A 6028-nucleotide genomic window follows, 5' to 3' on the forward strand; every position below is an offset into this window, starting at 1 on the left:
ATCTTGTAAGCATTATGGATAGTGAGTAGTTTACTTTTGATTCTGGAGTAAGGGTTGTAATATTTGAGATATTTTGTGGATTTTGATTGGGTAATCCATATTTTGTGGTCTTAATGAGTTTTATTCATTTCTTGTATGCTTAATGACATGCTTAGTGTAGGATCCCATTAAGTGATGTTCTTAATCCATGGTTGAAGCACCGAAAGGAGAAGGCCTTGTGATAGATAATTAAGAAATTGGACTTAATTAACTTAGACCTAGAAATAGGCTAAGGATTAAGAGGATTCACAGATTAATTAAAGAACTTAATGGGTCTTAATTAATTCTAACTCCACGAAAGTAGGATTAGTTTGATTAAGGCACTCTTTGTCTCACTCGAAAGGGAATTCAAAGGATTTAAGAATTAATCTCCTTAAAACCCATAAGTTTCATAAGATTGGATAACCAATTTAAAATCCCAAAATAGCTCGAATATGAAATCCGAACTCCTAATCGCCTTTTTACCATTGTTAATTTCTAATCGAATTTAATCACTTGCCATTTTGAATATTGCCATATTTGAACTTGCTTATTTCAATTTGATGCAATTTTAGTTTAATTAATACATTGTTGAATAGAATATTAATTTTGCATATTTAGATTTCATACTCCATTACCCATCAATTCATTACTTCAATTTCAAAAATACTTCAATTTACTCAACTTTTTATATCAAAAATTCAATCATTAACACAACTCCTCGTGGGATCGATATCTTTTCTATACTACTTGTACGACCCGTGCACTTGCGGTAGGGACGCATCAAATATTTTCACAGAAAAAGCAATCGTAAAAGGAAACAAAGAAAAGAAGCCTAATAAATATGATCTAAATCAAAATTATGCGCACATATTAATGTTTTGCTTTCCTTTTTCACTTAGAGAATGAATAAATGAATATCTCAATTAATTGTGTAAAATCATTCTCAAGGTCTTGTTAATTTAGTTGAAGATCCAATACAAAACGAATTCATTTGGATTTGATTCAACTCAACATATGTTTTGTTGCAAAATTAAATTGATAAATTTTATATTCAATTGAATTATTTGGAAACGATTTGAAAAAATCTGCAATCCATAAATTATTCTGAATTTTGACTCGAAATTTTCTTTTTTGTATAGAAATCAAATAGGTAACTTAAATTCAAAGTAAATCTGTAATCCATAAATTCACTCATAATTCAAAATAACTGTACTTGATAAAAATAATAAGAAAAAAAAAAGACTTAAAATGATTTGAATCCAAAATAACTCAAATGTAATATGTTTGTTACCTTCAAATTTGTTTCAATTGACTTGAAGTCAAAGTCTTCTAAACAAACAAATCGTATAATATGGGTTGAGTTGGTTGTCTAACGATTTTCATAAAGATAAAAATATTAGATTTGTAACTCAAAATTCTGATGAGATTTAGAAGAGAATATTTTTTAATTTGAATAAGAGAAATATTATTGAATACGGTGGACAATTATTTCTCGGGTAACTATTTATTGTTTTATTCTTAAATTGAGTTGAATTTCTAATTAGATTAGCATTGAGGATACTAATATTATTTAGTAGTATTACGAATAGTTTACTTGGCTTTTTCTCATTATAGAGAAAGGGGCTTTTGTACATTTAGGAGAGTAGCTTTTGTCCATTGTGGTCTTATAGAGAAAGAGATGTTTCAGCTTTAAGGTAAAGAAATGGCTCTTACCCATATAATTGAAGATACCATTTGTGGTGTATAATGTAATTAAAGCAATGAATATATTGTATTATGTTTAGAAGAGAATAAGAGGACTAACTAATATATTTACTGTGAATATTCATCATGTAATAAGTGTTCTCTTGTATGTAACTGGGTTAATGGCTATATGACTATTATAGCTTTGAGTTTATAATTGTTTGATTTATTTTGAAGATAATGAAGAAAGGCTTGTCCGTAGATGTAACTTATATTGATTAAACTAAGTAAATTTTATTATTATGGTTTGTAATTATTCACTTTATTTCTTTGTAGTTAGTTTGTACGCTTTTGCAATACATTACAAAAGTCTTGAAATTTGCAAAAATTAATTCGATTATAAAAGTAGATGGACAGAAAATTACAGCTATGATCATGATAATATTACTTTTATAATGTTGTATAATATATATACAAAATGAAATTTTTATTTAATTAATAATTTCTCAAATTTTACAAAATTCACATTTATTTAATCGGTTCAGTTATGATTTTGAATCATCAATATAATAAAAAGATGTAATCTAAATTAATATTCTTTCACAATTTTTTTAATATTAAAAAATTATAATTCACAATTATTTTATGTATGTTTATTTAAAATATTAAAAAAAATTAATCAGAAACTATAAATTTTTTATAAAGTAATTATAGTTGCAAATTTAAAATTTTAAATCATAATTATAGTTATGCACACAACAAAAAAAAATTATAATAATAATAATAATAATTCATAGAACCCGTAGACATGGTAAATGTTTTCATGACATCGAAAGGTGAACCGATTTCTTTAGTTTTTCTTTATTTTGTAAATTTTTTTTATTTCTCTTAATGAGACTTTATATAAGTGATAAGTGCATAATTTATTAATTTTACTCCCATCACATTCAGTGTTTCTAGGGTATCTTTATGCCTAATTCAGTTGATTAAAGTATAATTATCTATTAGGCATATGTTTAAAGAGTTGTTGAAATAATTGTGTTAAATGGAAAAATTTTCAGCATTTGCATTAATTTGACTCTTGCTATATTTTTCAGGGTTTTGGTGAAGTTCCAGAGCATAGAAGTGTAGAAGGAAACTTGGAAAGGTCAAAGGATTGAGAAGCGTTGTTGATACAAAGTACACGGGTCGTATAAGCACAACCATGCACCCGTGTAACATTCTGCCAGAAGAAATCCAGAGAACCGAGGAAGAAACAAAGTACACAGGCCATGTAACTTGACCCGTGTAAATCTTGGAGACCCGTGTAACCTTCTGTGCCAATGCAAGACAAACCCATTAAGCTCCAATAAGTTACACAACCCTGGGCCGTATAGTGATACACGGGTAGTGTATCCGTCGACAATCAGTTTCCTGATTTTGCTCCAGTTGCAGTTTTTGACAGAGAGAAAGACTCTTAAATCTAACCCTAGGCCATTTATTATAAATAAAAGAGGCAGCAGCCGTCACACAAGGGAGGAGAATCAGACTTTCGTTCTCCATTCACATTCTAGATTTCTTCAAATTTCTTCTTTAATTTTCTGTAAGTCATGAACATGAGTAGCTAAGTTTTTAATTCAGTTCAAGAGATTCAAGTTCTTTTGCTTGATTTGTGAGACCAGGTTCTTAATTTAATTTATGTCTTTTTGAATATCTATTATTTTCTAATTTCATTGTCTTTGATCTATTGAATGATTTGTTAAAAAGGCTTATTAGTTAATTGTTTGGTGTGATCAATTGCTAGTTCATCTTCATAATTCGTAATTATTGTGTAAGATTGAACATGAGTAGCAATTAGGTTTTATTGATTATGATCCCAGTTTTTGATAATAACCTAAGAAAACAATAGGGTGAATTAAATGATTTATGATTTATAAATTTTTATTCAGCTTAACTACTTCATATTCTTAAAGCAGTTATTAGTTTGATGAGGATTGGTTAATACAAATTCAGTTAATAATTAGAGTCAACAAGAGTGCTGGGCTCGAATTGATGAGTATAGGGAAGTTAGGGATTTTACCTCATTGTTTGGTAAATCTACGTTAAGTATTCAATAAGAGATAATTGTATTTCTTTTGTCTATGATCGAATCAATGCATTGAAATGTGAATTACCTTGGACTGAAGTTTATTTAATTTGAGAATTCCATATTAAATTTTAGCTCTTAATTCGTTATTTCTTCTTTGGATTGCGAATTACCACCCCCCCCCCCCAACCTTTGTTTCTTTTTTTTTTCATTACACAAGTGCACAAAATTTAATAATTTAGTCTCTAGGGTTCGACCTGGATTTACCACTTACTGCAGAAAATATTTCATAATTGATGATTTCAGTTAATTTAATTTTTGGTGGATTTGACAGCCATCAAGATTTTTGGTGTCGTTGCCGAGGACTGAAATTTATTGGATTTTGTGTTTTTAGTATTAGGATATTCTGTTATTAATTTTGTTTGTGAGTTGTTATTGTTTTCAGGTTTTCGAAAAAAAAAATTTATGGTGTTACTATTCATCAAGAATTTTGGTTGAATTTGGAGGGCGGTCTATACCTATTTTGAAGGAAACGACGTTCTGATCAAGACCAATAATTCCATAGGATTTTTTGGCCCCATCCTCTTGAGGCCAAATTCAATTGTTTTCTACGGTTTTGAGGCATTTTTCTGTTTTTACTTTTATTTCTTTTTGTTTATGACAAGAACTTCTCAATCTGGTGAGTTGAACTTTGATCTAGAAGTAGAAAAAATAGCTAAACAGTTGAGAAATTTGGCTAAACAGGCTAAGCAGATTCCGAGTACATCTGAAGGAGTCCAATCTCCAAGGGAGTTAAGTTCGGATTCGGATTTGGATTCAAATTTCGAAAACGAAACCATGGCTGTTAGGACTTTGAAAGAGTTGGTTGCTCCTGATCTAAACCAACAGCCTTTGTGTATTCAATACCCTACTTTAAATGTTGCTTTTGAGTTGAAATCTGGACTAATCCATTTGTTGCCTAAGTTTCATGGTCTTACAGGTGAAGATCCACATAAGCATTTAAAAGAATTTCATGTTGTGTGTTCCATCATGAAACCTCAAGGAGTTTCAGAGGATCAAATCAAGCTTTGAGCTTTCCCTTTCTCACTGGAGGGCACAGCTAAGGATTGGTTATATTACCTTCATTCCGGATCTGTCAACTCATGGAATGGGATGAAGCAGATATTTTTAGAGAAGTATTTTCCGGCTTCCCGTGCTACCAACATAAGAAAAGAAATCTATGGCATCTGGCAGTACAATGGAGAGAGTTGGTATGAGTATTGGGAACGATTTAAGAAACAATGTGCAAGCTGTCCCCATCATCAAATAAGTGAGCAGCTTCTGATTCAGTATTTCTATGAAAGACTTCTACCAATTGGACCACAGTATGATAGATGCTGCTAGTGGAGGAGCTTTGGCTGACAAAACACCAGATGAAGTAAGGAGGCTGATTGTTAACATGACAGCAAATTCTCAACAGTTTGGTATGAGAATGGATCACACACCTATGAAGGTTAATGAGGCAAGTACATCTAACCTTGAGAAACAGATTTCTGATTTAACTTCTTTGGTGAGGCAATTGGCTGTAGGGAATATGCAAACTGTTAAGGTATGTGGAATTTTTTCGGGTTTGAGTCATGCTACTAACATGTGTCCTGCGTTACAAGAGGACGAATCAATGCAACATGCTAATGCAGTAGGACATTATGGACAACCACAACACAGGTATGATCCCTTTTCTAATACTTATAATCCAGGATGGCGAGATCATCCTAATCTAAGTTATGGGAATCAACCGGTGCAAAACCGATACTAGCAGCAAAGACCACAAGTGAATCAACCACCTCCACCTCCCTCAAATCAAGGTATGTCACTTGATGAAATTGTTAAGGCTTTGGCTAACAATACACAACAGTTTCAATAGGAGACTAGAAATACCATTCAAAACATAGAGAGGCAGATTGGTCAGTTAGCCTCATCTGTGGTAAGCTGAAAGCTCAAGGTTCTGGAAAGCTTCCATCACAAACAGTCATGAACTCTAGAGAAAATGCGAGTGCTATAGTGTTGCAGAGTGGGAAAGAAGTTGATAACCAGACTCCACATGAACCAATGAAAAAGAAAAAGCAAGGAGCAAAAGAATCTGAAGTTCCTGAAGTTGAGGTAAGTACTGAACCTAAACTAAATAAGGTTAATAATTCTGTTCTTCCTCCATTCCCATGCAGGTTGGTTAAGACTAAGAAAGAAGAACAAAAGAAAGAAATTTTGGAGACTTTTAGAAAG

At 31.4% G+C, this 6028-nt stretch overlaps 1 non-coding gene across 1 annotated transcript; it reads right to left on the minus strand.

Moving 5' to 3' along the window:
- Positions 1 to 4969: 4969 nt before the first annotated feature.
- Positions 4970 to 5076, minus strand: LOC131175669 (small nucleolar RNA R71). The gene has a single exon (XR_009145861.1). It is a non-coding gene; the product is annotated as a small nucleolar RNA R71 (small nucleolar RNA).
- Between the last annotated feature and the right edge of the window lie 952 nt (positions 5077 to 6028).

This window comes from Hevea brasiliensis, chromosome 17 (genome assembly GCF_030052815.1).
Source record: "Hevea brasiliensis isolate MT/VB/25A 57/8 chromosome 17, ASM3005281v1, whole genome shotgun sequence".
In the NCBI taxonomy this organism is placed as follows: Eukaryota; Viridiplantae; Streptophyta; class Magnoliopsida; order Malpighiales; family Euphorbiaceae; genus Hevea; species Hevea brasiliensis.